Source organism: Chanodichthys erythropterus, chromosome 6 (genome assembly GCF_024489055.1).
Source record: "Chanodichthys erythropterus isolate Z2021 chromosome 6, ASM2448905v1, whole genome shotgun sequence".
In the NCBI taxonomy this organism is placed as follows: Eukaryota; Metazoa; Chordata; class Actinopteri; order Cypriniformes; family Xenocyprididae; genus Chanodichthys; species Chanodichthys erythropterus.
Genome location: NC_090226.1, coordinates 29,331,622 through 29,357,625, shown reverse-complemented (window position 1 = coordinate 29,357,625; position 26,004 = coordinate 29,331,622). Strand labels below are relative to the sequence as shown.

The 26,004-nt window shown below is 46.0% G+C and overlaps 48 non-coding genes across 48 annotated transcripts; 40 read left to right on the top strand and 8 right to left on the bottom strand.

Moving 5' to 3' along the window:
- Window positions 1–519: 519 nt before the first annotated feature.
- On the top strand, window positions 520–601 carry trnas-gcu (transfer RNA serine (anticodon GCU)). Its single transcript has one exon. It is a non-coding gene; the product is annotated as a tRNA-Ser (tRNA).
- Window positions 602–736: 135 nt separating this feature from the next.
- Window positions 737–818, top strand: trnas-gcu (transfer RNA serine (anticodon GCU)). Its single transcript has one exon. It is a non-coding gene; the product is annotated as a tRNA-Ser (tRNA).
- Window positions 819–1,106: 288 nt separating this feature from the next.
- trnas-gcu (transfer RNA serine (anticodon GCU)) lies at window positions 1,107–1,188 on the top strand. The gene has a single exon. It is a non-coding gene; the product is annotated as a tRNA-Ser (tRNA).
- Window positions 1,189–1,323: 135 nt separating this feature from the next.
- Window positions 1,324–1,405, top strand: trnas-gcu (transfer RNA serine (anticodon GCU)). The gene has a single exon. It is a non-coding gene; the product is annotated as a tRNA-Ser (tRNA).
- Window positions 1,406–2,584: 1,179 nt separating this feature from the next.
- Window positions 2,585–2,725, bottom strand: LOC137021892 (U4 spliceosomal RNA). The gene has a single exon (XR_010895383.1). It is a non-coding gene; the product is annotated as a U4 spliceosomal RNA (small nuclear RNA).
- A 651-nt stretch (window positions 2,726–3,376) lies between these two features.
- Window positions 3,377–3,458, top strand: trnas-gcu (transfer RNA serine (anticodon GCU)). The gene has a single exon. It is a non-coding gene; the product is annotated as a tRNA-Ser (tRNA).
- Window positions 3,459–3,593: 135 nt separating this feature from the next.
- On the top strand, window positions 3,594–3,675 carry trnas-gcu (transfer RNA serine (anticodon GCU)). Its single transcript has one exon. It is a non-coding gene; the product is annotated as a tRNA-Ser (tRNA).
- Window positions 3,676–3,963: 288 nt separating this feature from the next.
- On the top strand, window positions 3,964–4,045 carry trnas-gcu (transfer RNA serine (anticodon GCU)). Its single transcript has one exon. It is a non-coding gene; the product is annotated as a tRNA-Ser (tRNA).
- A 1,179-nt stretch (window positions 4,046–5,224) lies between these two features.
- Window positions 5,225–5,365, bottom strand: LOC137021891 (U4 spliceosomal RNA). The gene has a single exon (XR_010895382.1). It is a non-coding gene; the product is annotated as a U4 spliceosomal RNA (small nuclear RNA).
- A 651-nt stretch (window positions 5,366–6,016) lies between these two features.
- On the top strand, window positions 6,017–6,098 carry trnas-gcu (transfer RNA serine (anticodon GCU)). Its single transcript has one exon. It is a non-coding gene; the product is annotated as a tRNA-Ser (tRNA).
- A 135-nt stretch (window positions 6,099–6,233) lies between these two features.
- Window positions 6,234–6,315, top strand: trnas-gcu (transfer RNA serine (anticodon GCU)). Its single transcript has one exon. It is a non-coding gene; the product is annotated as a tRNA-Ser (tRNA).
- A 288-nt stretch (window positions 6,316–6,603) lies between these two features.
- On the top strand, window positions 6,604–6,685 carry trnas-gcu (transfer RNA serine (anticodon GCU)). Its single transcript has one exon. It is a non-coding gene; the product is annotated as a tRNA-Ser (tRNA).
- Window positions 6,686–6,820: 135 nt separating this feature from the next.
- Window positions 6,821–6,902, top strand: trnas-gcu (transfer RNA serine (anticodon GCU)). Its single transcript has one exon. It is a non-coding gene; the product is annotated as a tRNA-Ser (tRNA).
- Window positions 6,903–7,037: 135 nt separating this feature from the next.
- Window positions 7,038–7,119, top strand: trnas-gcu (transfer RNA serine (anticodon GCU)). The gene has a single exon. It is a non-coding gene; the product is annotated as a tRNA-Ser (tRNA).
- A 1,179-nt stretch (window positions 7,120–8,298) lies between these two features.
- Window positions 8,299–8,439, bottom strand: LOC137021890 (U4 spliceosomal RNA). The gene has a single exon (XR_010895381.1). It is a non-coding gene; the product is annotated as a U4 spliceosomal RNA (small nuclear RNA).
- Window positions 8,440–9,090: 651 nt separating this feature from the next.
- Window positions 9,091–9,172, top strand: trnas-gcu (transfer RNA serine (anticodon GCU)). Its single transcript has one exon. It is a non-coding gene; the product is annotated as a tRNA-Ser (tRNA).
- Window positions 9,173–9,307: 135 nt separating this feature from the next.
- Window positions 9,308–9,389, top strand: trnas-gcu (transfer RNA serine (anticodon GCU)). Its single transcript has one exon. It is a non-coding gene; the product is annotated as a tRNA-Ser (tRNA).
- A 288-nt stretch (window positions 9,390–9,677) lies between these two features.
- Window positions 9,678–9,759, top strand: trnas-gcu (transfer RNA serine (anticodon GCU)). The gene has a single exon. It is a non-coding gene; the product is annotated as a tRNA-Ser (tRNA).
- A 1,179-nt stretch (window positions 9,760–10,938) lies between these two features.
- LOC137021889 (U4 spliceosomal RNA) lies at window positions 10,939–11,079 on the bottom strand. Its single transcript, XR_010895380.1, has one exon. It is a non-coding gene; the product is annotated as a U4 spliceosomal RNA (small nuclear RNA).
- Window positions 11,080–11,730: 651 nt separating this feature from the next.
- trnas-gcu (transfer RNA serine (anticodon GCU)) lies at window positions 11,731–11,812 on the top strand. The gene has a single exon. It is a non-coding gene; the product is annotated as a tRNA-Ser (tRNA).
- A 135-nt stretch (window positions 11,813–11,947) lies between these two features.
- trnas-gcu (transfer RNA serine (anticodon GCU)) lies at window positions 11,948–12,029 on the top strand. Its single transcript has one exon. It is a non-coding gene; the product is annotated as a tRNA-Ser (tRNA).
- Window positions 12,030–12,317: 288 nt separating this feature from the next.
- trnas-gcu (transfer RNA serine (anticodon GCU)) lies at window positions 12,318–12,399 on the top strand. Its single transcript has one exon. It is a non-coding gene; the product is annotated as a tRNA-Ser (tRNA).
- A 135-nt stretch (window positions 12,400–12,534) lies between these two features.
- trnas-gcu (transfer RNA serine (anticodon GCU)) lies at window positions 12,535–12,616 on the top strand. The gene has a single exon. It is a non-coding gene; the product is annotated as a tRNA-Ser (tRNA).
- A 135-nt stretch (window positions 12,617–12,751) lies between these two features.
- On the top strand, window positions 12,752–12,833 carry trnas-gcu (transfer RNA serine (anticodon GCU)). The gene has a single exon. It is a non-coding gene; the product is annotated as a tRNA-Ser (tRNA).
- Window positions 12,834–14,012: 1,179 nt separating this feature from the next.
- LOC137021887 (U4 spliceosomal RNA) lies at window positions 14,013–14,153 on the bottom strand. The gene has a single exon (XR_010895379.1). It is a non-coding gene; the product is annotated as a U4 spliceosomal RNA (small nuclear RNA).
- Window positions 14,154–14,805: 652 nt separating this feature from the next.
- Window positions 14,806–14,887, top strand: trnas-gcu (transfer RNA serine (anticodon GCU)). The gene has a single exon. It is a non-coding gene; the product is annotated as a tRNA-Ser (tRNA).
- Window positions 14,888–15,022: 135 nt separating this feature from the next.
- On the top strand, window positions 15,023–15,104 carry trnas-gcu (transfer RNA serine (anticodon GCU)). The gene has a single exon. It is a non-coding gene; the product is annotated as a tRNA-Ser (tRNA).
- Window positions 15,105–15,392: 288 nt separating this feature from the next.
- Window positions 15,393–15,474, top strand: trnas-gcu (transfer RNA serine (anticodon GCU)). Its single transcript has one exon. It is a non-coding gene; the product is annotated as a tRNA-Ser (tRNA).
- A 135-nt stretch (window positions 15,475–15,609) lies between these two features.
- trnas-gcu (transfer RNA serine (anticodon GCU)) lies at window positions 15,610–15,691 on the top strand. The gene has a single exon. It is a non-coding gene; the product is annotated as a tRNA-Ser (tRNA).
- A 135-nt stretch (window positions 15,692–15,826) lies between these two features.
- On the top strand, window positions 15,827–15,908 carry trnas-gcu (transfer RNA serine (anticodon GCU)). Its single transcript has one exon. It is a non-coding gene; the product is annotated as a tRNA-Ser (tRNA).
- Window positions 15,909–17,087: 1,179 nt separating this feature from the next.
- Window positions 17,088–17,228, bottom strand: LOC137021886 (U4 spliceosomal RNA). Its single transcript, XR_010895378.1, has one exon. It is a non-coding gene; the product is annotated as a U4 spliceosomal RNA (small nuclear RNA).
- A 652-nt stretch (window positions 17,229–17,880) lies between these two features.
- trnas-gcu (transfer RNA serine (anticodon GCU)) lies at window positions 17,881–17,962 on the top strand. The gene has a single exon. It is a non-coding gene; the product is annotated as a tRNA-Ser (tRNA).
- Window positions 17,963–18,097: 135 nt separating this feature from the next.
- trnas-gcu (transfer RNA serine (anticodon GCU)) lies at window positions 18,098–18,179 on the top strand. The gene has a single exon. It is a non-coding gene; the product is annotated as a tRNA-Ser (tRNA).
- A 263-nt stretch (window positions 18,180–18,442) lies between these two features.
- Window positions 18,443–18,524, top strand: trnas-gcu (transfer RNA serine (anticodon GCU)). The gene has a single exon. It is a non-coding gene; the product is annotated as a tRNA-Ser (tRNA).
- A 135-nt stretch (window positions 18,525–18,659) lies between these two features.
- Window positions 18,660–18,741, top strand: trnas-gcu (transfer RNA serine (anticodon GCU)). Its single transcript has one exon. It is a non-coding gene; the product is annotated as a tRNA-Ser (tRNA).
- Window positions 18,742–18,876: 135 nt separating this feature from the next.
- trnas-gcu (transfer RNA serine (anticodon GCU)) lies at window positions 18,877–18,958 on the top strand. The gene has a single exon. It is a non-coding gene; the product is annotated as a tRNA-Ser (tRNA).
- Window positions 18,959–20,137: 1,179 nt separating this feature from the next.
- On the bottom strand, window positions 20,138–20,278 carry LOC137021885 (U4 spliceosomal RNA). The gene has a single exon (XR_010895377.1). It is a non-coding gene; the product is annotated as a U4 spliceosomal RNA (small nuclear RNA).
- Window positions 20,279–20,930: 652 nt separating this feature from the next.
- Window positions 20,931–21,012, top strand: trnas-gcu (transfer RNA serine (anticodon GCU)). The gene has a single exon. It is a non-coding gene; the product is annotated as a tRNA-Ser (tRNA).
- Window positions 21,013–21,147: 135 nt separating this feature from the next.
- Window positions 21,148–21,229, top strand: trnas-gcu (transfer RNA serine (anticodon GCU)). The gene has a single exon. It is a non-coding gene; the product is annotated as a tRNA-Ser (tRNA).
- A 288-nt stretch (window positions 21,230–21,517) lies between these two features.
- On the top strand, window positions 21,518–21,599 carry trnas-gcu (transfer RNA serine (anticodon GCU)). The gene has a single exon. It is a non-coding gene; the product is annotated as a tRNA-Ser (tRNA).
- Window positions 21,600–21,734: 135 nt separating this feature from the next.
- Window positions 21,735–21,816, top strand: trnas-gcu (transfer RNA serine (anticodon GCU)). Its single transcript has one exon. It is a non-coding gene; the product is annotated as a tRNA-Ser (tRNA).
- Window positions 21,817–21,951: 135 nt separating this feature from the next.
- Window positions 21,952–22,033, top strand: trnas-gcu (transfer RNA serine (anticodon GCU)). The gene has a single exon. It is a non-coding gene; the product is annotated as a tRNA-Ser (tRNA).
- Window positions 22,034–23,212: 1,179 nt separating this feature from the next.
- LOC137021884 (U4 spliceosomal RNA) lies at window positions 23,213–23,353 on the bottom strand. Its single transcript, XR_010895376.1, has one exon. It is a non-coding gene; the product is annotated as a U4 spliceosomal RNA (small nuclear RNA).
- Window positions 23,354–24,004: 651 nt separating this feature from the next.
- On the top strand, window positions 24,005–24,086 carry trnas-gcu (transfer RNA serine (anticodon GCU)). The gene has a single exon. It is a non-coding gene; the product is annotated as a tRNA-Ser (tRNA).
- Window positions 24,087–24,221: 135 nt separating this feature from the next.
- On the top strand, window positions 24,222–24,303 carry trnas-gcu (transfer RNA serine (anticodon GCU)). The gene has a single exon. It is a non-coding gene; the product is annotated as a tRNA-Ser (tRNA).
- Window positions 24,304–24,591: 288 nt separating this feature from the next.
- trnas-gcu (transfer RNA serine (anticodon GCU)) lies at window positions 24,592–24,673 on the top strand. Its single transcript has one exon. It is a non-coding gene; the product is annotated as a tRNA-Ser (tRNA).
- Window positions 24,674–24,808: 135 nt separating this feature from the next.
- On the top strand, window positions 24,809–24,890 carry trnas-gcu (transfer RNA serine (anticodon GCU)). Its single transcript has one exon. It is a non-coding gene; the product is annotated as a tRNA-Ser (tRNA).
- Window positions 24,891–25,025: 135 nt separating this feature from the next.
- On the top strand, window positions 25,026–25,107 carry trnas-gcu (transfer RNA serine (anticodon GCU)). Its single transcript has one exon. It is a non-coding gene; the product is annotated as a tRNA-Ser (tRNA).
- Window positions 25,108–26,004: the final 897 nt, after the last annotated feature.

Below are 26,004 nucleotides of genomic sequence, written 5' to 3'. Positions count from 1 at the left end.
GCGATGTGCACAAAAAGGTTTATTCCTTGTACTCTCTTCACTCAAAGAAAAAAGTGTGCTATTTCCGTAAATCTGGGGGAGAGAATTATGGGTATCCTGGCAGCAAAGGGGCGGAGTCATAACCCTCAATCTCCAAGAACATGTTTGAGATCGGGATCGATTCAACGAGCCCCCTACAAGGTCGGGAAGGATAATGAAGAGTGCAAGGACACTGCAAACATATTCTGAGGGAGGTCCAATGCCAGCTTTGTTACCTTTTTCTAGAGTCTGGCGTTCTCTCTAGGTTCTTTCCAACAAAGCAGAAGCAGGACACAAAAGAAACATAAGCACATCTCCCTCTTTCAAAACAATTGTGAGTCTCCTAACCCATAAAACCCAATGCTCCTTGCAGGTCAGTCGGAGGCTTACCTCTCGCATCTCCCCAACCATTTACAACACATTATGGTGAACTTTGTCTCCGTCCTGTTAATGAGAGTGGCTGAAAAGCACCTCAATGCCACTTCCGGCAGCTGAGGGTGTGACGAGGTGGCCGAGTGGTTAAGGCGATGGACTGCTAATCCATTGTGCTCTGCACGCGTGGGTTCGAATCCCATCCTCGTCGTTCGATGGCTTTAGTGTTTCGGAGAGCCCAGTGCACCTGGCATAGCCGCTCGAAGGACCTTGCTGCCAACTTTAACGTCGTCATACGTTAGTTGCAGAAAAACACCACAGCCAAATTTCAGTCAGATTGTGAAGTGACGAGGTGGCTGAGTGGTTAAGGCGATGGACTGCTAATCCATTGTGCTCTGCATGCGTTGGTTTGAATCCCATCCTCGTCGTTTGATGGCTTTAGTGCTTGGAGAGCCTAGTGCACCTGGCACCTACCAACTTTAATGTCATCAGGAGATTGCGAGACGAGGTGGCTGAGTGGTTAAGGCGATGGACTAATCCATTTTGCACTGCACGCGTGGGTTCGAATCCCATCCTCGTCGTTTGATGGCTTTAGTGCTCGAGAGAGCACAGTGCGTCTGGAAAAAGCTGCTCGAAGTTTCTTGCTGCCAACTTTAACGCCGTCATACTAAAGATAGATGCAGAAAGCCCAGCTTCGAGCTGCTAGGCGGTCGAGAGACGAGGTGGCCGAGTGGTTAAGGCGATGGACTGCTAATCCCTTGTGCTCTGCACGCGTGGGTTCGAATCCCTTCCTCGTTGTTTGATGGCATTAGTGCTCGAGAGAGCACAGTGCGTCTGGAAAAAGCTGCTCGAAGTTTCTTGCTGCCAACTTTAACGCCGTCATACTAAAGATAGCTGCAGAAAGCCCAGCTTCGAGCTGCTGGGCAATCGAGAGACGAGGTGGCCGAGTGGTTAAGGCGATGGACTGCTAATCCATTGTGCTCTGCACGCGTGGGTTCGAATCCCATCCTCGTCGTGTGATGGCTTTAGCGTTTTGGAGAGCCTAGTGCACCTGGCACCTGCCAACTTTAATGTCGTCAGGAGATTGCGAGACGAGGTGGCTGAGTGGTTAAGGCGATGGACTAATCCATTTTGCTCTGCACGCGTGGGTTCGAATCCCATCCTCGTCGCTAGAGGTCTTTAGCCTCCAGGAGAGCCTAGTGAACAGGTCGACTGCAGCCATGCTGCTCGCATCTTTCCAACTGTTTACGACTATTGGTGAGCGATTTCGAAAGACTGTTTCGTGAAATATTGAAACCTTTACAAATCTTTTGTTTTGATTCAGTCGATCGGAGCGTGCATCAAGCTGCCAAAGTCACATGGTTTCAGTAAAAGAGTCTTTGTTACGACATAACTGTTTCAAAACGTTTTGAATTTTTAATGGCTCACCGCTGGGGACCATCTCTGCGAACCCATGAATCATGCAAATTCACTGAGAACCACTGAACAAGTGCCTATGGTTTTTACATGATCTCTGATCAGTTTTATATATTTGTGGAAGTTTTAATAAGACATTGGTATAATTAGAAAGAATAATAGTAGCCAATAGTATTTTATTGGCCTGTTTAGCTGAGCCATCCATGGAACAAACAAAACAAGACCTGAAAATTGATAAAAGAACACATATTACACAGACACTTGAAATGTAATAATATTAGATTATAAGTTAATTGCATTTGATAGATTTTACTTCCAATAAAACATTTGCAATGTGTTTGTAAAAGGTTTTTTATGCATGTTTGGCCTGAGTTTTTGTTGCATTTACACTGCTCTGACCAGCAGATGTCACCAGCGTGTGGCGTTTCAAACGCTTGGAAACAGTGAATCATTTTGCAAAACAATTTGTTCAATTGATCCCAAACTTTGAAAAGCTTAATTTCTCCAATCACAGTTTACGACACGTCATGGGGCTCTTTGACTGAATCACATTTTAATAATAGCTGCAGAAAAGCTGTGTTCATATCTGAAAACATTGTTGAGATCAAGATCAATACAACATGCAAGCTGGTGCTTGCATATGACCATAAAGAACACAAAGACTCTCCAAGTGCGCTCTGAGACAGACCTTCACCAGACGTGAGCTTTTGCCACCTTAGCAAAAACAACACGTGAAAGAAACCAAAACACAACCGCTTATTTTCAACAAGTTATTAAGCCTCCTAAGAGGCCGACAAAAATTGCCAAGGCTGACTGTATTTCAAGTCATCCCGGCGGGGTATTGGGTAAAGTTTTCAACCAGCAATGATCACGCCTCGGATAAACCTCATAGGCTACGATATTGCCTCTGCGAAAGAATAGCGGCGAAAGTCGCAACGTCTTCCGTGCACCTATCTGCACGTGGAACGACAGGGTGGTAAGAAGCTTTAAACTGCCATCCAATCAGCATTTTGGCACGGATGGATGAATGGTGTGTCTACGAAACAGACAAGCGATGTGCACAAAAAGGTTTATTCCTTGTACTCTCTTCACTCAAAGAAAAAAGTGTGCTATTTCCGTAAATCTGGGGGAGAGAATTATGGGTATCCTGGCAGCAAAGGGGCGGAGTCATAACCCTCAATCTCCAAGAACATGTTTGAGATCGGGATCGATTCAACGAGCCCCCTACAAGGTCGGGAAGGATAATGAAGAGTGCAAGGACACTGCAAACATATTCTGAGGGAGGTCCAATGCCAGCTTTGTTACCTTTTTCTAGAGTCTGGCGTTCTCTCTAGGTTCTTTCCAACAAAGCAGAAGCAGGACACAAAAGAAACATAAGCACATCTCCCTCTTTCAAAACAATTGTGAGTCTCCTAACCCATAAAACCCAATGCTCCTTGCAGGTCAGTCGGAGGCTTACCTCTCGCATCTCCCCAACCATTTACAACACATTATGGTGAACTTTGTCTCCGTCCTGTTAATGAGAGTGGCTGAAAAGCACCTCAATGCCACTTCCGGCAGCTGAGGGTGTGACGAGGTGGCCGAGTGGTTAAGGCGATGGACTGCTAATCCATTGTGCTCTGCACGCGTGGGTTCGAATCCCATCCTCGTCGTTCGATGGCTTTAGTGTTTCGGAGAGCCCAGTGCACCTGGCATAGCCGCTCGAAGGACCTTGCTGCCAACTTTAACGTCGTCATACGTTAGTTGCAGAAAAACACCACAGCCAAATTTCAGTCAGATTGTGAAGTGACGAGGTGGCTGAGTGGTTAAGGCGATGGACTGCTAATCCATTGTGCTCTGCATGCGTTGGTTTGAATCCCATCCTCGTCGTTTGATGGCTTTAGTGCTTGGAGAGCCTAGTGCACCTGGCACCTACCAACTTTAATGTCATCAGGAGATTGCGAGACGAGGTGGCTGAGTGGTTAAGGCGATGGACTAATCCATTTTGCACTGCACGCGTGGGTTCGAATCCCATCCTCGTCGTTTGATGGCTTTAGTGCTCGAGAGAGCACAGTGCGTCTGGAAAAAGCTGCTCGAAGTTTCTTGCTGCCAACTTTAACGCCGTCATACTAAAGATAGCTGCAGAAAGCCCAGCTTCGAGCTGCTGGGCAATCGAGAGACGAGGTGGCCGAGTGGTTAAGGCGATGGACTGCTAATCCATTGTGCTCTGCACGCGTGGGTTCGAATCCCATCCTCGTCGTGTGATGGCTTTAGCGTTTTGGAGAGCCTAGTGCACCTGGCACCTGCCAACTTTAATGTCGTCAGGAGATTGCGAGACGAGGTGGCTGAGTGGTTAAGGCGATGGACTAATCCATTTTGCTCTGCACGCGTGGGTTCGAATCCCATCCTCGTCGCTAGAGGTCTTTAGCCTCCAGGAGAGCCTAGTGAACAGGTCGACTGCAGCCATGCTGCTCGCATCTTTCCAACTGTTTACGACTATTGGTGAGCGATTTCGAAAGACTGTTTCGTGAAATATTGAAACCTTTACAAATCTTTTGTTTTGATTCAGTCGATCGGAGCGTGCATCAAGCTGCCAAAGTCACATGGTTTCAGTAAAAGAGTCTTTGTTACGACATAACTGTTTCAAAACGTTTTGAATTTTTAATGGCTCACCGCTGGGGACCATCTCTGCGAACCCATGAATCATGCAAATTCACTGAGAACCACTGAACAAGTGCCTATGGTTTTTACATGATCTCTGATCAGTTTTATATATTTGTGGAAGTTTTAATAAGACATTGGTATAATTAGAAAGAATAATAGTAGCCAATAGTATTTTATTGGCCTGTTTAGCTGAGCCATCCATGGAACAAACAAAACAAGACCTGAAAATTGATAAAAGAACACATATTACACAGACACTTGAAATGTAATAATATTAGATTATAAGTTAATTGCATTTGATAGATTTTACTTCCAATAAAACATTTGCAATGTGTTTGTAAAAGGTTTTTTATGCATGTTTGGCCTGAGTTTTTGTTGCATTTACACTGCTCTGACCAGCAGATGTCACCAGCGTGTGGCGTTTCAAACGCTTGGAAACAGTGAATCATTTTGCAAAACAATTTGTTCAATTGATCCCAAACTTTGAAAAGCTTAATTTCTCCAATCACAGTTTACGACACGTCATGGGGCTCTTTGACTGAATCACATTTTAATAATAGCTGCAGAAAAGCTGTGTTCATATCTGAAAACATTGTTGAGATCAAGATCAATACAACATGCAAGCTGGTGCTTGCATATGACCATAAAGAACACAAAGACTCTCCAAGTGCGCTCTGAGACAGACCTTCACCAGACGTGAGCTTTTGCCACCTTAGCAAAAACAACACGTGAAAGAAACCAAAACACAACCGCTTATTTTCAACAAGTTATTAAGCCTCCTAAGAGGCCGACAAAAATTGCCAAGGCTGACTGTATTTCAAGTCATCCCGGCGGGGTATTGGGTAAAGTTTTCAACCAGCAATGATCACGCCTCGGATAAACCTCATAGGCTACGATATTGCCTCTGCGAAAGAATAGCGGCGAAAGTCGCAACGTCTTCCGTGCACCTATCTGCACGTGGAACGACAGGGTGGTAAGAAGCTTTAAACTGCCATCCAATCAGCATTTTGGCACGGATGGATGAATGGTGTGTCTACGAAACAGACAAGCGATGTGCACAAAAAGGTTTATTCCTTGTACTCTCTTCACTCAAAGAAAAAAGTGTGCTATTTCCGTAAATCTGGGGGAGAGAATTATGGGTATCCTGGCAGCAAAGGGGCGGAGTCATAACCCTCAATCTCCAAGAACATGTTTGAGATCGGGATCGATTCAACGAGCCCCCTACAAGGTCGGGAAGGATAATGAAGAGTGCAAGGACACTGCAAACATATTCTGAGGGAGGTCCAATGCCAGCTTTGTTACCTTTTTCTAGAGTCTGGCGTTCTCTCTAGGTTCTTTCCAACAAAGCAGAAGCAGGACACAAAAGAAACATAAGCACATCTCCCTCTTTCAAAACAATTGTGAGTCTCCTAACCCATAAAACCCAATGCTCCTTGCAGGTCAGTCGGAGGCTTACCTCTCGCATCTCCCCAACCATTTACAACACATTATGGTGAACTTTGTCTCCGTCCTGTTAATGAGAGTGGCTGAAAAGCACCTCAATGCCACTTCCGGCAGCTGAGGGTGTGACGAGGTGGCCGAGTGGTTAAGGCGATGGACTGCTAATCCATTGTGCTCTGCACGCGTGGGTTCGAATCCCATCCTCGTCGTTCGATGGCTTTAGTGTTTCGGAGAGCCCAGTGCACCTGGCATAGCCGCTCGAAGGACCTTGCTGCCAACTTTAACGTCGTCATACGTTAGTTGCAGAAAAACACCACAGCCAAATTTCAGTCAGATTGTGAAGTGACGAGGTGGCTGAGTGGTTAAGGCGATGGACTGCTAATCCATTGTGCTCTGCATGCGTTGGTTTGAATCCCATCCTCGTCGTTTGATGGCTTTAGTGCTTGGAGAGCCTAGTGCACCTGGCACCTACCAACTTTAATGTCATCAGGAGATTGCGAGACGAGGTGGCTGAGTGGTTAAGGCGATGGACTAATCCATTTTGCACTGCACGCGTGGGTTCGAATCCCATCCTCGTCGTTTGATGGCTTTAGTGCTCGAGAGAGCACAGTGCGTCTGGAAAAAGCTGCTCGAAGTTTCTTGCTGCCAACTTTAACGCCGTCATACTAAAGATAGATGCAGAAAGCCCAGCTTCGAGCTGCTAGGCGGTCGAGAGACGAGGTGGCCGAGTGGTTAAGGCGATGGACTGCTAATCCCTTGTGCTCTGCACGCGTGGGTTCGAATCCCTTCCTCGTTGTTTGATGGCATTAGTGCTCGAGAGAGCACAGTGCGTCTGGAAAAAGCTGCTCGAAGTTTCTTGCTGCCAACTTTAACGGCGTCATATTAAAGATAGCTGCAGAAAGCCCAGCTTCGAGCTGCTAGGCGATCGAGAGACGAGGTGGCCGAGTGGTTAAGGCGATGGACTGCTAATCCATTGTGCTCTGCACGCGTGGGTTCGAATCCCATCCTCGTCGTTTGATGGCTTTAGTGCTCGAGAGAGCACAGTGCGTCTGGAAAAAGCTGCTCGAAGTTTCTTGCTGCCAACTTTAACGCCGTCATACTAAAGATAGCTGCAGAAAGCCCAGCTTCGAGCTGCTGGGCAATCGAGAGACGAGGTGGCCGAGTGGTTAAGGCGATGGACTGCTAATCCATTGTGCTCTGCACGCGTGGGTTCGAATCCCATCCTCGTCGTGTGATGGCTTTAGCGTTTTGGAGAGCCTAGTGCACCTGGCACCTGCCAACTTTAATGTCGTCAGGAGATTGCGAGACGAGGTGGCTGAGTGGTTAAGGCGATGGACTAATCCATTTTGCTCTGCACGCGTGGGTTCGAATCCCATCCTCGTCGCTAGAGGTCTTTAGCCTCCAGGAGAGCCTAGTGAACAGGTCGACTGCAGCCATGCTGCTCGCATCTTTCCAACTGTTTACGACTATTGGTGAGCGATTTCGAAAGACTGTTTCGTGAAATATTGAAACCTTTACAAATCTTTTGTTTTGATTCAGTCGATCGGAGCGTGCATCAAGCTGCCAAAGTCACATGGTTTCAGTAAAAGAGTCTTTGTTACGACATAACTGTTTCAAAACGTTTTGAATTTTTAATGGCTCACCGCTGGGGACCATCTCTGCGAACCCATGAATCATGCAAATTCACTGAGAACCACTGAACAAGTGCCTATGGTTTTTACATGATCTCTGATCAGTTTTATATATTTGTGGAAGTTTTAATAAGACATTGGTATAATTAGAAAGAATAATAGTAGCCAATAGTATTTTATTGGCCTGTTTAGCTGAGCCATCCATGGAACAAACAAAACAAGACCTGAAAATTGATAAAAGAACACATATTACACAGACACTTGAAATGTAATAATATTAGATTATAAGTTAATTGCATTTGATAGATTTTACTTCCAATAAAACATTTGCAATGTGTTTGTAAAAGGTTTTTTATGCATGTTTGGCCTGAGTTTTTGTTGCATTTACACTGCTCTGACCAGCAGATGTCACCAGCGTGTGGCGTTTCAAACGCTTGGAAACAGTGAATCATTTTGCAAAACAATTTGTTCAATTGATCCCAAACTTTGAAAAGCTTAATTTCTCCAATCACAGTTTACGACACGTCATGGGGCTCTTTGACTGAATCACATTTTAATAATAGCTGCAGAAAAGCTGTGTTCATATCTGAAAACATTGTTGAGATCAAGATCAATACAACATGCAAGCTGGTGCTTGCATATGACCATAAAGAACACAAAGACTCTCCAAGTGCGCTCTGAGACAGACCTTCACCAGACGTGAGCTTTTGCCACCTTAGCAAAAACAACACGTGAAAGAAACCAAAACACAACCGCTTATTTTCAACAAGTTATTAAGCCTCCTAAGAGGCCGACAAAAATTGCCAAGGCTGACTGTATTTCAAGTCATCCCGGCGGGGTATTGGGTAAAGTTTTCAACCAGCAATGATCACGCCTCGGATAAACCTCATAGGCTACGATATTGCCTCTGCGAAAGAATAGCGGCGAAAGTCGCAACGTCTTCCGTGCACCTATCTGCACGTGGAACGACAGGGTGGTAAGAAGCTTTAAACTGCCATCCAATCAGCATTTTGGCACGGATGGATGAATGGTGTGTCTACGAAACAGACAAGCGATGTGCACAAAAAGGTTTATTCCTTGTACTCTCTTCACTCAAAGAAAAAAGTGTGCTATTTCCGTAAATCTGGGGGAGAGAATTATGGGTATCCTGGCAGCAAAGGGGCGGAGTCATAACCCTCAATCTCCAAGAACATGTTTGAGATCGGGATCGATTCAACGAGCCCCCTACAAGGTCGGGAAGGATAATGAAGAGTGCAAGGACACTGCAAACATATTCTGAGGGAGGTCCAATGCCAGCTTTGTTACCTTTTTCTAGAGTCTGGCGTTCTCTCTAGGTTCTTTCCAACAAAGCAGAAGCAGGACACAAAAGAAACATAAGCACATCTCCCTCTTTCAAAACAATTGTGAGTCTCCTAACCCATAAAACCCAATGCTCCTTGCAGGTCAGTCGGAGGCTTACCTCTCGCATCTCCCCAACCATTTACAACACATTATGGTGAACTTTGTCTCCGTCCTGTTAATGAGAGTGGCTGAAAAGCACCTCAATGCCACTTCCGGCAGCTGAGGGTGTGACGAGGTGGCCGAGTGGTTAAGGCGATGGACTGCTAATCCATTGTGCTCTGCACGCGTGGGTTCGAATCCCATCCTCGTCGTTCGATGGCTTTAGTGTTTCGGAGAGCCCAGTGCACCTGGCATAGCCGCTCGAAGGACCTTGCTGCCAACTTTAACGTCGTCATACGTTAGTTGCAGAAAAACACCACAGCCAAATTTCAGTCAGATTGTGAAGTGACGAGGTGGCTGAGTGGTTAAGGCGATGGACTGCTAATCCATTGTGCTCTGCATGCGTTGGTTTGAATCCCATCCTCGTCGTTTGATGGCTTTAGTGCTTGGAGAGCCTAGTGCACCTGGCACCTACCAACTTTAATGTCATCAGGAGATTGCGAGACGAGGTGGCTGAGTGGTTAAGGCGATGGACTAATCCATTTTGCACTGCACGCGTGGGTTCGAATCCCATCCTCGTCGTTTGATGGCTTTAGTGCTCGAGAGAGCACAGTGCGTCTGGAAAAAGCTGCTCGAAGTTTCTTGCTGCCAACTTTAACGCCGTCATACTAAAGATAGCTGCAGAAAGCCCAGCTTCGAGCTGCTGGGCAATCGAGAGACGAGGTGGCCGAGTGGTTAAGGCGATGGACTGCTAATCCATTGTGCTCTGCACGCGTGGGTTCGAATCCCATCCTCGTCGTGTGATGGCTTTAGCGTTTTGGAGAGCCTAGTGCACCTGGCACCTGCCAACTTTAATGTCGTCAGGAGATTGCGAGACGAGGTGGCTGAGTGGTTAAGGCGATGGACTAATCCATTTTGCTCTGCACGCGTGGGTTCGAATCCCATCCTCGTCGCTAGAGGTCTTTAGCCTCCAGGAGAGCCTAGTGAACAGGTCGACTGCAGCCATGCTGCTCGCATCTTTCCAACTGTTTACGACTATTGGTGAGCGATTTCGAAAGACTGTTTCGTGAAATATTGAAACCTTTACAAATCTTTTGTTTTGATTCAGTCGATCGGAGCGTGCATCAAGCTGCCAAAGTCACATGGTTTCAGTAAAAGAGTCTTTGTTACGACATAACTGTTTCAAAACGTTTTGAATTTTTAATGGCTCACCGCTGGGGACCATCTCTGCGAACCCATGAATCATGCAAATTCACTGAGAACCACTGAACAAGTGCCTATGGTTTTTACATGATCTCTGATCAGTTTTATATATTTGTGGAAGTTTTAATAAGACATTGGTATAATTAGAAAGAATAATAGTAGCCAATAGTATTTTATTGGCCTGTTTAGCTGAGCCATCCATGGAACAAACAAAACAAGACCTGAAAATTGATAAAAGAACACATATTACACAGACACTTGAAATGTAATAATATTAGATTATAAGTTAATTGCATTTGATAGATTTTACTTCCAATAAAACATTTGCAATGTGTTTGTAAAAGGTTTTTTATGCATGTTTGGCCTGAGTTTTTGTTGCATTTACACTGCTCTGACCAGCAGATGTCACCAGCGTGTGGCGTTTCAAACGCTTGGAAACAGTGAATCATTTTGCAAAACAATTTGTTCAATTGATCCCAAACTTTGAAAAGCTTAATTTCTCCAATCACAGTTTACGACACGTCATGGGGCTCTTTGACTGAATCACATTTTAATAATAGCTGCAGAAAAGCTGTGTTCATATCTGAAAACATTGTTGAGATCAAGATCAATACAACATGCAAGCTGGTGCTTGCATATGACCATAAAGAACACAAAGACTCTCCAAGTGCGCTCTGAGACAGACCTTCACCAGACGTGAGCTTTTGCCACCTTAGCAAAAACAACACGTGAAAGAAACCAAAACACAACCGCTTATTTTCAACAAGTTATTAAGCCTCCTAAGAGGCCGACAAAAATTGCCAAGGCTGACTGTATTTCAAGTCATCCCGGCGGGGTATTGGGTAAAGTTTTCAACCAGCAATGATCACGCCTCGGATAAACCTCATAGGCTACGATATTGCCTCTGCGAAAGAATAGCGGCGAAAGTCGCAACGTCTTCCGTGCACCTATCTGCACGTGGAACGACAGGGTGGTAAGAAGCTTTAAACTGCCATCCAATCAGCATTTTGGCACGGATGGATGAATGGTGTGTCTACGAAACAGACAAGCGATGTGCACAAAAAGGTTTATTCCTTGTACTCTCTTCACTCAAAGAAAAAAGTGTGCTATTTCCGTAAATCTGGGGGAGAGAATTATGGGTATCCTGGCAGCAAAGGGGCGGAGTCATAACCCTCAATCTCCAAGAACATGTTTGAGATCGGGATCGATTCAACGAGCCCCCTACAAGGTCGGGAAGGATAATGAAGAGTGCAAGGACACTGCAAACATATTCTGAGGGAGGTCCAATGCCAGCTTTGTTACCTTTTTCTAGAGTCTGGCGTTCTCTCTAGGTTCTTTCCAACAAAGCAGAAGCAGGACACAAAAGAAACATAAGCACATCTCCCTCTTTCAAAACAATTGTGAGTCTCCTAACCCATAAAACCCAATGCTCCTTGCAGGTCAGTCGGAGGCTTACCTCTCGCATCTCCCCAACCATTTACAACACATTATGGTGAACTTTGTCTCCGTCCTGTTAATGAGAGTGGCTGAAAAGCACCTCAATGCCACTTCCGGCAGCTGAGGGTGTGACGAGGTGGCCGAGTGGTTAAGGCGATGGACTGCTAATCCATTGTGCTCTGCACGCGTGGGTTCGAATCCCATCCTCGTCGTTCGATGGCTTTAGTGTTTCGGAGAGCCCAGTGCACCTGGCATAGCCGCTCGAAGGACCTTGCTGCCAACTTTAACGTCGTCATACGTTAGTTGCAGAAAAACACCACAGCCAAATTTCAGTCAGATTGTGAAGTGACGAGGTGGCTGAGTGGTTAAGGCGATGGACTGCTAATCCATTGTGCTCTGCATGCGTTGGTTTGAATCCCATCCTCGTCGTTTGATGGCTTTAGTGCTTGGAGAGCCTAGTGCACCTGGCACCTACCAACTTTAATGTCATCAGGAGATTGCGAGACGAGGTGGCTGAGTGGTTAAGGCGATGGACTAATCCATTTTGCACTGCACGCGTGGGTTCGAATCCCATCCTCGTCGTTTGATGGCTTTAGTGCTCGAGAGAGCACAGTGCGTCTGGAAAAAGCTGCTCGAAGTTTCTTGCTGCCAACTTTAACGCCGTCATACTAAAGATAGATGCAGAAAGCCCAGCTTCGAGCTGCTAGGCGGTCGAGAGACGAGGTGGCCGAGTGGTTAAGGCGATGGACTGCTAATCCCTTGTGCTCTGCACGCGTGGGTTCGAATCCCTTCCTCGTTGTTTGATGGCATTAGTGCTCGAGAGAGCACAGTGCGTCTGGAAAAAGCTGCTCGAAGTTTCTTGCTGCCAACTTTAACGGCGTCATATTAAAGATAGCTGCAGAAAGCCCAGCTTCGAGCTGCTAGGCGATCGAGAGACGAGGTGGCCGAGTGGTTAAGGCGATGGACTGCTAATCCATTGTGCTCTGCACGCGTGGGTTCGAATCCCATCCTCGTCGTTTGATGGCTTTAGTGCTCGAGAGAGCACAGTGCGTCTGGAAAAAGCTGCTCGAAGTTTCTTGCTGCCAACTTTAACGCCGTCATACTAAAGATAGCTGCAGAAAGCCCAGCTTCGAGCTGCTGGGCAATCGAGAGACGAGGTGGCCGAGTGGTTAAGGCGATGGACTGCTAATCCATTGTGCTCTGCACGCGTGGGTTCGAATCCCATCCTCGTCGTGTGATGGCTTTAGCGTTTTGGAGAGCCTAGTGCACCTGGCACCTGCCAACTTTAATGTCGTCAGGAGATTGCGAGACGAGGTGGCTGAGTGGTTAAGGCGATGGACTAATCCATTTTGCTCTGCACGCGTGGGTTCGAATCCCATCCTCGTCGCTAGAGGTCTTTAGCCTCCAGGAGAGCCTAGTGAACAGGTCGACTGCAGCCATGCTGCTCGCATCTTTCCAACTGTTTACGACTATTGGTGAGCGATTTCGAAAGACTGTTTCGTGAAATATTGAAACCTTTACAAATCTTTTGTTTTGATTCAGTCGATCGGAGCGTGCATCAAGCTGCCAAAGTCACATGGTTTCAGTAAAAGAGTCTTTGTTACGACATAACTGTTTCAAAACGTTTTGAATTTTTAATGGCTCACCGCTGGGGACCATCTCTGCGAACCCATGAATCATGCAAATTCACTGAGAACCACTGAACAAGTGCCTATGGTTTTTACATGATCTCTGATCAGTTTTATATATTTGTGGAAGTTTTAATAAGACATTGGTATAATTAGAAAGAATAATAGTAGCCAATAGTATTTTATTGGCCTGTTTAGCTGAGCCATCCATGGAACAAACAAAACAAGACCTGAAAATTGATAAAAGAACACATATTACACAGACACTTGAAATGTAATAATATTAGATTATAAGTTAATTGCATTTGATAGATTTTACTTCCAATAAAACATTTGCAATGTGTTTGTAAAAGGTTTTTTATGCATGTTTGGCCTGAGTTTTTGTTGCATTTACACTGCTCTGACCAGCAGATGTCACCAGCGTGTGGCGTTTCAAACGCTTGGAAACAGTGAATCATTTTGCAAAACAATTTGTTCAATTGATCCCAAACTTTGAAAAGCTTAATTTCTCCAATCACAGTTTACGACACGTCATGGGGCTCTTTGACTGAATCACATTTTAATAATAGCTGCAGAAAAGCTGTGTTCATATCTGAAAACATTGTTGAGATCAAGATCAATACAACATGCAAGCTGGTGCTTGCATATGACCATAAAGAACACAAAGACTCTCCAAGTGCGCTCTGAGACAGACCTTCACCAGACGTGAGCTTTTGCCACCTTAGCAAAAACAACACGTGAAAGAAACCAAAACACAACCGCTTATTTTCAACAAGTTATTAAGCCTCCTAAGAGGCCGACAAAAATTGCCAAGGCTGACTGTATTTCAAGTCATCCCGGCGGGGTATTGGGTAAAGTTTTCAACCAGCAATGATCACGCCTCGGATAAACCTCATAGGCTACGATATTGCCTCTGCGAAAGAATAGCGGCGAAAGTCGCAACGTCTTCCGTGCACCTATCTGCACGTGGAACGACAGGGTGGTAAGAAGCTTTAAACTGCCATCCAATCAGCATTTTGGCACGGATGGATGAATGGTGTGTCTACGAAACAGACAAGCGATGTGCACAAAAAGGTTTATTCCTTGTACTCTCTTCACTCAAAGAAAAAAGTGTGCTATTTCCGTAAATCTGGGGGGAGAGAATTATGGGTATCCTGGCAGCAAAGGGGCGGAGTCATAACCCTCAATCTCCAAGAACATGTTTGAGATCGGGATCGATTCAACGAGCCCCCTACAAGGTCGGGAAGGATAATGAAGAGTGCAAGGACACTGCAAACATATTCTGAGGGAGGTCCAATGCCAGCTTTGTTACCTTTTTCTAGAGTCTGGCGTTCTCTCTAGGTTCTTTCCAACAAAGCAGAAGCAGGACACAAAAGAAACATAAGCACATCTCCCTCTTTCAAAACAATTGTGAGTCTCCTAACCCATAAAACCCAATGCTCCTTGCAGGTCAGTCGGAGGCTTACCTCTCGCATCTCCCCAACCATTTACAACACATTATGGTGAACTTTGTCTCCGTCCTGTTAATGAGAGTGGCTGAAAAGCACCTCAATGCCACTTCCGGCAGCTGAGGGTGTGACGAGGTGGCCGAGTGGTTAAGGCGATGGACTGCTAATCCATTGTGCTCTGCACGCGTGGGTTCGAATCCCATCCTCGTCGTTCGATGGCTTTAGTGTTTCGGAGAGCCCAGTGCACCTGGCATAGCCGCTCGAAGGACCTTGCTGCCAACTTTAACGTCGTCATACGTTAGTTGCAGAAAAACACCACAGCCAAATTTCAGTCAGATTGTGAAGTGACGAGGTGGCTGAGTGGTTAAGGCGATGGACTGCTAATCCATTGTGCTCTGCATGCGTTGGTTTGAATCCCATCCTCGTCGTTTGATGGCTTTAGTGCTTGGAGAGCCTAGTGCACCTGGCACCTACCAACTTTAATGTCATCAGGAGATTGCGAGACGAGGTGGCTGAGTGGTTAAGGCGATGGACTAATCCATTTTGCACTGCACGCGTGGGTTCGAATCCCATCCTCGTCGTTTGATGGCTTTAGTGCTCGAGAGAGCACAGTGCGTCTGGAAAAAGCTGCTCGAAGTTTCTTGCTGCCAACTTTAACGCCGTCATACTAAAGATAGATGCAGAAAGCCCAGCTTCGAGCTGCTAGGCGGTCGAGAGACGAGGTGGCCGAGTGGTTAAGGCGATGGACTGCTAATCCCTTGTGCTCTGCACGCGTGGGTTCGAATCCCTTCCTCGTTGTTTGATGGCATTAGTGCTCGAGAGAGCACAGTGCGTCTGGAAAAAGCTGCTCGAAGTTTCTTGCTGCCAACTTTAACGGCGTCATATTAAAGATAGCTGCAGAAAGCCCAGCTTCGAGCTGCTAGGCGATCGAGAGACGAGGTGGCCGAGTGGTTAAGGCGATGGACTGCTAATCCATTGTGCTCTGCACGCGTGGGTTCGAATCCCATCCTCGTCGTTTGATGGCTTTAGTGCTCGAGAGAGCACAGTGCGTCTGGAAAAAGCTGCTCGAAGTTTCTTGCTGCCAACTTTAACGCCGTCATACTAAAGATAGCTGCAGAAAGCCCAGCTTCGAGCTGCTGGGCAATCGAGAGACGAGGTGGCCGAGTGGTTAAGGCGATGGACTGCTAATCCATTGTGCTCTGCACGCGTGGGTTCGAATCCCATCCTCGTCGTGTGATGGCTTTAGCGTTTTGGAGAGCCTAGTGCACCTGGCACCTGCCAACTTTAATGTCGTCAGGAGATTGCGAGACGAGGTGGCTGAGTGGTTAAGGCGATGGACTAATCCATTTTGCTCTGCACGCGTGGGTTCGAATCCCATCCTCGTCGCTAGAGGTCTTTAGCCTCCAGGAGAGCCTAGTGAACAGGTCGACTGCAGCCATGCTGCTCGCATCTTTCCAACTGTTTACGACTATTGGTGAGCGATTTCGAAAGACTGTTTCGTGAAATATTGAAACCTTTACAAATCTTTTGTTTTGATTCAGTCGATCGGAGCGTGCATCAAGCTGCCAAAGTCACATGGTTTCAGTAAAAGAGTCTTTGTTACGACATAACTGTTTCAAAACGTTTTGAATTTTTAATGGCTCACCGCTGGGGACCATCTCTGCGAACCCATGAATCATGCAAATTCACTGAGAACCACTGAACAAGTGCCTATGGTTTTTACATGATCTCTGATCAGTTTTATATATTTGTGGAAGTTTTAATAAGACATTGGTATAATTAGAAAGAATAATAGTAGCCAATAGTATTTTATTGGCCTGTTTAGCTGAGCCATCCATGGAACAAACAAAACAAGACCTGAAAATTGATAAAAGAACACATATTACACAGACACTTGAAATGTAATAATATTAGATTATAAGTTAATTGCATTTGATAGATTTTACTTCCAATAAAACATTTGCAATGTGTTTGTAAAAGGTTTTTTATGCATGTTTGGCCTGAGTTTTTGTTGCATTTACACTGCTCTGACCAGCAGATGTCACCAGCGTGTGGCGTTTCAAACGCTTGGAAACAGTGAATCATTTTGCAAAACAATTTGTTCAATTGATCCCAAACTTTGAAAAGCTTAATTTCTCCAATCACAGTTTACGACACGTCATGGGGCTCTTTGACTGAATCACATTTTAATAATAGCTGCAGAAAAGCTGTGTTCATATCTGAAAACATTGTTGAGATCAAGATCAATACAACATGCAAGCTGGTGCTTGCATATGACCATAAAGAACACAAAGACTCTCCAAGTGCGCTCTGAGACAGACCTTCACCAGACGTGAGCTTTTGCCACCTTAGCAAAAACAACACGTGAAAGAAACCAAAACACAACCGCTTATTTTCAACAAGTTATTAAGCCTCCTAAGAGGCCGACAAAAATTGCCAAGGCTGACTGTATTTCAAGTCATCCCGGCGGGGTATTGGGTAAAGTTTTCAACCAGCAATGATCACGCCTCGGATAAACCTCATAGGCTACGATATTGCCTCTGCGAAAGAATAGCGGCGAAAGTCGCAACGTCTTCCGTGCACCTATCTGCACGTGGAACGACAGGGTGGTAAGAAGCTTTAAACTGCCATCCAATCAGCATTTTGGCACGGATGGATGAATGGTGTGTCTACGAAACAGACAAGCGATGTGCACAAAAAGGTTTATTCCTTGTACTCTCTTCACTCAAAGAAAAAAGTGTGCTATTTCCGTAAATCTGGGGGGAGAGAATTATGGGTATCCTGGCAGCAAAGGGGCGGAGTCATAACCCTCAATCTCCAAGAACATGTTTGAGATCGGGATCGATTCAACGAGCCCCCTACAAGGTCGGGAAGGATAATGAAGAGTGCAAGGACACTGCAAACATATTCTGAGGGAGGTCCAATGCCAGCTTTGTTACCTTTTTCTAGAGTCTGGCGTTCTCTCTAGGTTCTTTCCAACAAAGCAGAAGCAGGACACAAAAGAAACATAAGCACATCTCCCTCTTTCAAAACAATTGTGAGTCTCCTAACCCATAAAACCCAATGCTCCTTGCAGGTCAGTCGGAGGCTTACCTCTCGCATCTCCCCAACCATTTACAACACATTATGGTGAACTTTGTCTCCGTCCTGTTAATGAGAGTGGCTGAAAAGCACCTCAATGCCACTTCCGGCAGCTGAGGGTGTGACGAGGTGGCCGAGTGGTTAAGGCGATGGACTGCTAATCCATTGTGCTCTGCACGCGTGGGTTCGAATCCCATCCTCGTCGTTCGATGGCTTTAGTGTTTCGGAGAGCCCAGTGCACCTGGCATAGCCGCTCGAAGGACCTTGCTGCCAACTTTAACGTCGTCATACGTTAGTTGCAGAAAAACACCACAGCCAAATTTCAGTCAGATTGTGAAGTGACGAGGTGGCTGAGTGGTTAAGGCGATGGACTGCTAATCCATTGTGCTCTGCATGCGTTGGTTTGAATCCCATCCTCGTCGTTTGATGGCTTTAGTGCTTGGAGAGCCTAGTGCACCTGGCACCTACCAACTTTAATGTCATCAGGAGATTGCGAGACGAGGTGGCTGAGTGGTTAAGGCGATGGACTAATCCATTTTGCACTGCACGCGTGGGTTCGAATCCCATCCTCGTCGTTTGATGGCGTCTGGAAAAAGCTGCTCGAAGTTTCTTGCTGCCAACTTTAACGCCGTCATACTAAAGATAGATGCAGAAAGCCCAGCTTCGAGCTGCGAGGCGGTCGAGAGACGAGGTGGCCGAGTGGTTAAGGCGATGGACTGCTAATCCCTTGTGTTCTGCATGCGTGGGTTCGAATCCCTTCCTCGTTGTTTGATGGCATTAGTGCTCGAGAGAGCACAGTGCGTCTGGAAAAAGCTGCTCGAAGTTTCTTGCTGCCAACTTTAACGGCGTCATATTAAAGATAGCTGCAGAAAGCCCAGCTTCGAGCTGCTAGGCGATCGAGAGACGAGGTGGCCGAGTGGTTAAGGCGATGGACTGCTAATCCATTGTGCTCTGCACGCGTGGGTTCGAATCCCATCCTCGTCGTTTGATGGCTTTAGTGCTCGAGAGAGCACAGTGCGTCTGGAAAAAGCTGCTCGAAGTTTCTTGCTGCCAACTTTAACGCCGTCATACTAAAGATAGCTGCAGAAAGCCCAGCTTCGAGCTGCTGGGCAATCGAGAGACGAGGTGGCCGAGTGGTTAAGGCGATGGACTGCTAATCCATTGTGCTCTGCACGCGTGGGTTCGAATCCCATCCTCGTCGTGTGATGGCTTTAGCGTTTTGGAGAGCCTAGTGCACCTGGCACCTGCCAACTTTAATGTCGTCAGGAGATTGCGAGACGAGGTGGCTGAGTGGTTAAGGCGATGGACTAATCCATTTTGCTCTGCACGCGTGGGTTCGAATCCCATCCTCGTCGCTAGAGGTCTTTAGCCTCCAGGAGAGCCTAGTGAACAGGTCGACTGCAGCCATGCTGCTCGCATCTTTCCAACTGTTTACGACTATTGGTGAGCGATTTCGAAAGACTGTTTCGTGAAATATTGAAACCTTTACAAATCTTTTGTTTTGATTCAGTCGATCGGAGCGTGCATCAAGCTGCCAAAGTCACATGGTTTCAGTAAAAGAGTCTTTGTTACGACATAACTGTTTCAAAACGTTTTGAATTTTTAATGGCTCACCGCTGGGGACCATCTCTGCGAACCCATGAATCATGCAAATTCACTGAGAACCACTGAACAAGTGCCTATGGTTTTTACATGATCTCTGATCAGTTTTATATATTTGTGGAAGTTTTAATAAGACATTGGTATAATTAGAAAGAATAATAGTAGCCAATAGTATTTTATTGGCCTGTTTAGCTGAGCCATCCATGGAACAAACAAAACAAGACCTGAAAATTGATAAAAGAACACATATTACACAGACACTTGAAATGTAATAATATTAGATTATAAGTTAATTGCATTTGATAGATTTTACTTCCAATAAAACATTTGCAATGTGTTTGTAAAAGGTTTTTTATGCATGTTTGGCCTGAGTTTTTGTTGCATTTACACTGCTCTGACCAGCAGATGTCACCAGCGTGTGGCGTTTCAAACGCTTGGAAACAGTGAATCATTTTGCAAAACAATTTGTTCAATTGATCCCAAACTTTGAAAAGCTTAATTTCTCCAATCACAGTTTACGACACGTCATGGGGCTCTTTGACTGAATCACATTTTAATAATAGCTGCAGAAAAGCTGTGTTCATATCTGAAAACATTGTTGAGATCAAGATCAATACAACATGCAAGCTGGTGCTTGCATATGACCATAAAGAACACAAAGACTCTCCAAGTGCGCTCTGAGACAGACCTTCACCAGACGTGAGCTTTTGCCACCTTAGCAAAAACAACACGTGAAAGAAACCAAAACACAACCGCTTATTTTCAACAAGTTATTAAGCCTCCTAAGAGGCCGACAAAAATTGCCAAGGCTGACTGTATTTCAAGTCATCCCGGCGGGGTATTGGGTAAAGTTTTCAACCAGCAATGATCACGCCTCGGATAAACCTCATAGGCTACGATATTGCCTCTGCGAAAGAATAGCGGCGAAAGTCGCAACGTCTTCCGTGCACCTATCTGCACGTGGAACGACAGGGTGGTAAGAAGCTTTAAACTGCCATCCAATCAGCATTTTGGCACGGATGGATGAATGGTGTGTCTACGAAACAGACAAGCGATGTGCACAAAAAGGTTTATTCCTTGTACTCTCTTCACTCAAAGAAAAAAGTGTGCTATTTCCGTAAATCTGGGGGGAGAGAATTATGGGTATCCTGGCAGCAAAGGGGCGGAGTCATAACCCTCAATCTCCAAGAACATGTTTGAGATCGGGATCGATTCAACGAGCCCCCTACAAGGTCGGGAAGGATAATGAAGAGTGCAAGGACACTGCAAACATATTCTGAGGGAGGTCCAATGCCAGCTTTGTTACCTTTTTCTAGAGTCTGGCGTTCTCTCTAGGTTCTTTCCAACAAAGCAGAAGCAGGACACAAAAGAAACATAAGCACATCTCCCTCTTTCAAAACAATTGTGAGTCTCCTAACCCATAAAACCCAATGCTCCTTGCAGGTCAGTCGGAGGCTTACCTCTCGCATCTCCCCAACCATTTACAACACATTATGGTGAACTTTGTCTCCGTCCTGTTAATGAGAGTGGCTGAAAAGCACCTCAATGCCACTTCCGGCAGCTGAGGGTGTGACGAGGTGGCCGAGTGGTTAAGGCGATGGACTGCTAATCCATTGTGCTCTGCACGCGTGGGTTCGAATCCCATCCTCGTCGTTCGATGGCTTTAGTGTTTCGGAGAGCCCAGTGCACCTGGCATAGCCGCTCGAAGGACCTTGCTGCCAACTTTAACGTCGTCATACGTTAGTTGCAGAAAAACACCACAGCCAAATTTCAGTCAGATTGTGAAGTGACGAGGTGGCTGAGTGGTTAAGGCGATGGACTGCTAATCCATTGTGCTCTGCATGCGTTGGTTTGAATCCCATCCTCGTCGTTTGATGGCTTTAGTGCTTGGAGAGCCTAGTGCACCTGGCACCTACCAACTTTAATGTCATCAGGAGATTGCGAGACGAGGTGGCTGAGTGGTTAAGGCGATGGACTAATCCATTTTGCACTGCACGCGTGGGTTCGAATCCCATCCTCGTCGTTTGATGGCTTTAGTGCTCGAGAGAGCACAGTGCGTCTGGAAAAAGCTGCTCGAAGTTTCTTGCTGCCAACTTTAACGCCGTCATACTAAAGATAGATGCAGAAAGCCCAGCTTCGAGCTGCTAGGCGGTCGAGAGACGAGGTGGCCGAGTGGTTAAGGCGATGGACTGCTAATCCCTTGTGCTCTGCACGCGTGGGTTCGAATCCCTTCCTCGTTGTTTGATGGCATTAGTGCTCGAGAGAGCACAGTGCGTCTGGAAAAAGCTGCTCGAAGTTTCTTGCTGCCAACTTTAACGGCGTCATATTAAAGATAGCTGCAGAAAGCCCAGCTTCGAGCTGCTAGGCGATCGAGAGACGAGGTGGCCGAGTGGTTAAGGCGATGGACTGCTAATCCATTGTGCTCTGCACGCGTGGGTTCGAATCCCATCCTCGTCGTTTGATGGCTTTAGTGCTCGAGAGAGCACAGTGCGTCTGGAAAAAGCTGCTCGAAGTTTCTTGCTGCCAACTTTAACGCCGTCATACTAAAGATAGCTGCAGAAAGCCCAGCTTCGAGCTGCTGGGCAATCGAGAGACGAGGTGGCCGAGTGGTTAAGGCGATGGACTGCTAATCCATTGTGCTCTGCACGCGTGGGTTCGAATCCCATCCTCGTCGTGTGATGGCTTTAGCGTTTTGGAGAGCCTAGTGCACCTGGCACCTGCCAACTTTAATGTCGTCAGGAGATTGCGAGACGAGGTGGCTGAGTGGTTAAGGCGATGGACTAATCCATTTTGCTCTGCACGCGTGGGTTCGAATCCCATCCTCGTCGCTAGAGGTCTTTAGCCTCCAGGAGAGCCTAGTGAACAGGTCGACTGCAGCCATGCTGCTCGCATCTTTCCAACTGTTTACGACTATTGGTGAGCGATTTCGAAAGACTGTTTCGTGAAATATTGAAACCTTTACAAATCTTTTGTTTTGATTCAGTCGATCGGAGCGTGCATCAAGCTGCCAAAGTCACATGGTTTCAGTAAAAGAGTCTTTGTTACGACATAACTGTTTCAAAACGTTTTGAATTTTTAATGGCTCACCGCTGGGGACCATCTCTGCGAACCCATGAATCATGCAAATTCACTGAGAACCACTGAACAAGTGCCTATGGTTTTTACATGATCTCTGATCAGTTTTATATATTTGTGGAAGTTTTAATAAGACATTGGTATAATTAGAAAGAATAATAGTAGCCAATAGTATTTTATTGGCCTGTTTAGCTGAGCCATCCATGGAACAAACAAAACAAGACCTGAAAATTGATAAAAGAACACATATTACACAGACACTTGAAATGTAATAATATTAGATTATAAGTTAATTGCATTTGATAGATTTTACTTCCAATAAAACATTTGCAATGTGTTTGTAAAAGGTTTTTTATGCATGTTTGGCCTGAGTTTTTGTTGCATTTACACTGCTCTGACCAGCAGATGTCACCAGCGTGTGGCGTTTCAAACGCTTGGAAACAGTGAATCATTTTGCAAAACAATTTGTTCAATTGATCCCAAACTTTGAAAAGCTTAATTTCTCCAATCACAGTTTACGACACGTCATGGGGCTCTTTGACTGAATCACATTTTAATAATAGCTGCAGAAAAGCTGTGTTCATATCTGAAAACATTGTTGAGATCAAGATCAATACAACATGCAAGCTGGTGCTTGCATATGACCATAAAGAACACAAAGACTCTCCAAGTGCGCTCTGAGACAGACCTTCACCAGACGTGAGCTTTTGCCACCTTAGCAAAAACAACACGTGAAAGAAACCAAAACACAACCGCTTATTTTCAACAAGTTATTAAGCCTCCTAAGAGGCCGACAAAAATTGCCAAGGCTGACTGTATTTCAAGTCATCCCGGCGGGGTATTGGGTAAAGTTTTCAACCAGCAATGATCACGCCTCGGATAAACCTCATAGGCTACGATATTGCCTCTGCGAAAGAATAGCGGCGAAAGTCGCAACGTCTTCCGTGCACCTATCTGCACGTGGAACGACAGGGTGGTAAGAAGCTTTAAACTGCCATCCAATCAGCATTTTGGCACGGATGGATGAATGGTGTGTCTACGAAACAGACAAGCGATGTGCACAAAAAGGTTTATTCCTTGTACTCTCTTCACTCAAAGAAAAAAGTGTGCTATTTCCGTAAATCTGGGGGAGAGAATTATGGGTATCCTGGCAGCAAAGGGGCGGAGTCATAACCCTCAATCTCCAAGAACATGTTTGAGATCGGGATCGATTCAACGAGCCCCCTACAAGGTCGGGAAGGATAATGAAGAGTGCAAGGACACTGCAAACATATTCTGAGGGAGGTCCAATGCCAGCTTTGTTACCTTTTTCTAGAGTCTGGCGTTCTCTCTAGGTTCTTTCCAACAAAGCAGAAGCAGGACACAAAAGAAACATAAGCACATCTCCCTCTTTCAAAACAATTGTGAGTCTCCTAACCCATAAAACCCAATGCTCCTTGCAGGTCAGTCGGAGGCTTACCTCTCGCATCTCCCCAACCATTTACAACACATTATGGTGAACTTTGTCTCCGTCCTGTTAATGAGAGTGGCTGAAAAGCACCTCAATGCCACTTCCGGCAGCTGAGGGTGTGACGAGGTGGCCGAGTGGTTAAGGCGATGGACTGCTAATCCATTGTGCTCTGCACGCGTGGGTTCGAATCCCATCCTCGTCGTTCGATGGCTTTAGTGTTTCGGAGAGCCCAGTGCACCTGGCATAGCCGCTCGAAGGACCTTGCTGCCAACTTTAACGTCGTCATACGTTAGTTGCAGAAAAACACCACAGCCAAATTTCAGTCAGATTGTGAAGTGACGAGGTGGCTGAGTGGTTAAGGCGATGGACTGCTAATCCATTGTGCTCTGCATGCGTTGGTTTGAATCCCATCCTCGTCGTTTGATGGCTTTAGTGCTTGGAGAGCCTAGTGCACCTGGCACCTACCAACTTTAATGTCATCAGGAGATTGCGAGACGAGGTGGCTGAGTGGTTAAGGCGATGGACTAATCCATTTTGCACTGCACGCGTGGGTTCGAATCCCATCCTCGTCGTTTGATGGCTTTAGTGCTCGAGAGAGCACAGTGCGTCTGGAAAAAGCTGCTCGAAGTTTCTTGCTGCCAACTTTAACGCCGTCATACTAAAGATAGATGCAGAAAGCCCAGCTTCGAGCTGCTAGGCGGTCGAGAGACGAGGTGGCCGAGTGGTTAAGGCGATGGACTGCTAATCCCTTGTGCTCTGCACGCGTGGGTTCGAATCCCTTCCTCGTTGTTTGATGGCATTAGTGCTCGAGAGAGCACAGTGCGTCTGGAAAAAGCTGCTCGAAGTTTCTTGCTGCCAACTTTAACGGCGTCATATTAAAGATAGCTGCAGAAAGCCCAGCTTCGAGCTGCTAGGCGATCGAGAGACGAGGTGGCCGAGTGGTTAAGGCGATGGACTGCTAATCCATTGTGCTCTGCACGCGTGGGTTCGAATCCCATCCTCGTCGTTTGATGGCTTTAGTGCTCGAGAGAGCACAGTGCGTCTGGAAAAAGCTGCTCGAAGTTTCTTGCTGCCAACTTTAACGCCGTCATACTAAAGATAGCTGCAGAAAGCCCAGCTTCGAGCTGCTGGGCAATCGAGAGACGAGGTGGCCGAGTGGTTAAGGCGATGGACTGCTAATCCATTGTGCTCTGCACGCGTGGGTTCGAATCCCATCCTCGTCGTGTGATGGCTTTAGCGTTTTGGAGAGCCTAGTGCACCTGGCACCTGCCAACTTTAATGTCGTCAGGAGATTGCGAGACGAGGTGGCTGAGTGGTTAAGGCGATGGACTAATCCATTTTGCTCTGCACGCGTGGGTTCGAATCCCATCCTCGTCGCTAGAGGTCTTTAGCCTCCAGGAGAGCCTAGTGAACAGGTCGACTGCAGCCATGCTGCTCGCATCTTTCCAACTGTTTACGACTATTGGTGAGCGATTTCGAAAGACTGTTTCGTGAAATATTGAAACCTTTACAAATCTTTTGTTTTGATTCAGTCGATCGGAGCGTGCATCAAGCTGCCAAAGTCACATGGTTTCAGTAAAAGAGTCTTTGTTACGACATAACTGTTTCAAAACGTTTTGAATTTTTAATGGCTCACCGCTGGGGACCATCTCTGCGAACCCATGAATCATGCAAATTCACTGAGAACCACTGAACAAGTGCCTATGGTTTTTACATGATCTCTGATCAGTTTTATATATTTGTGGAAGTTTTAATAAGACATTGGTATAATTAGAAAGAATAATAGTAGCCAATAGTATTTTATTGGCCTGTTTAGCTGAGCCATCCATGGAACAAACAAAACAAGACCTGAAAATTGATAAAAGAACACATATTACACAGACACTTGAAATGTAATAATATTAGATTATAAGTTAATTGCATTTGATAGATTTTACTTCCAATAAAACATTTGCAATGTGTTTGTAAAAGGTTTTTTATGCATGTTTGGCCTGAGTTTTTGTTGCATTTACACTGCTCTGACCAGCAGATGTCACCAGCGTGTGGCGTTTCAAACGCTTGGAAACAGTGAATCATTTTGCAAAACAATTTGTTCAATTGATCCCAAACTTTGAAAAGCT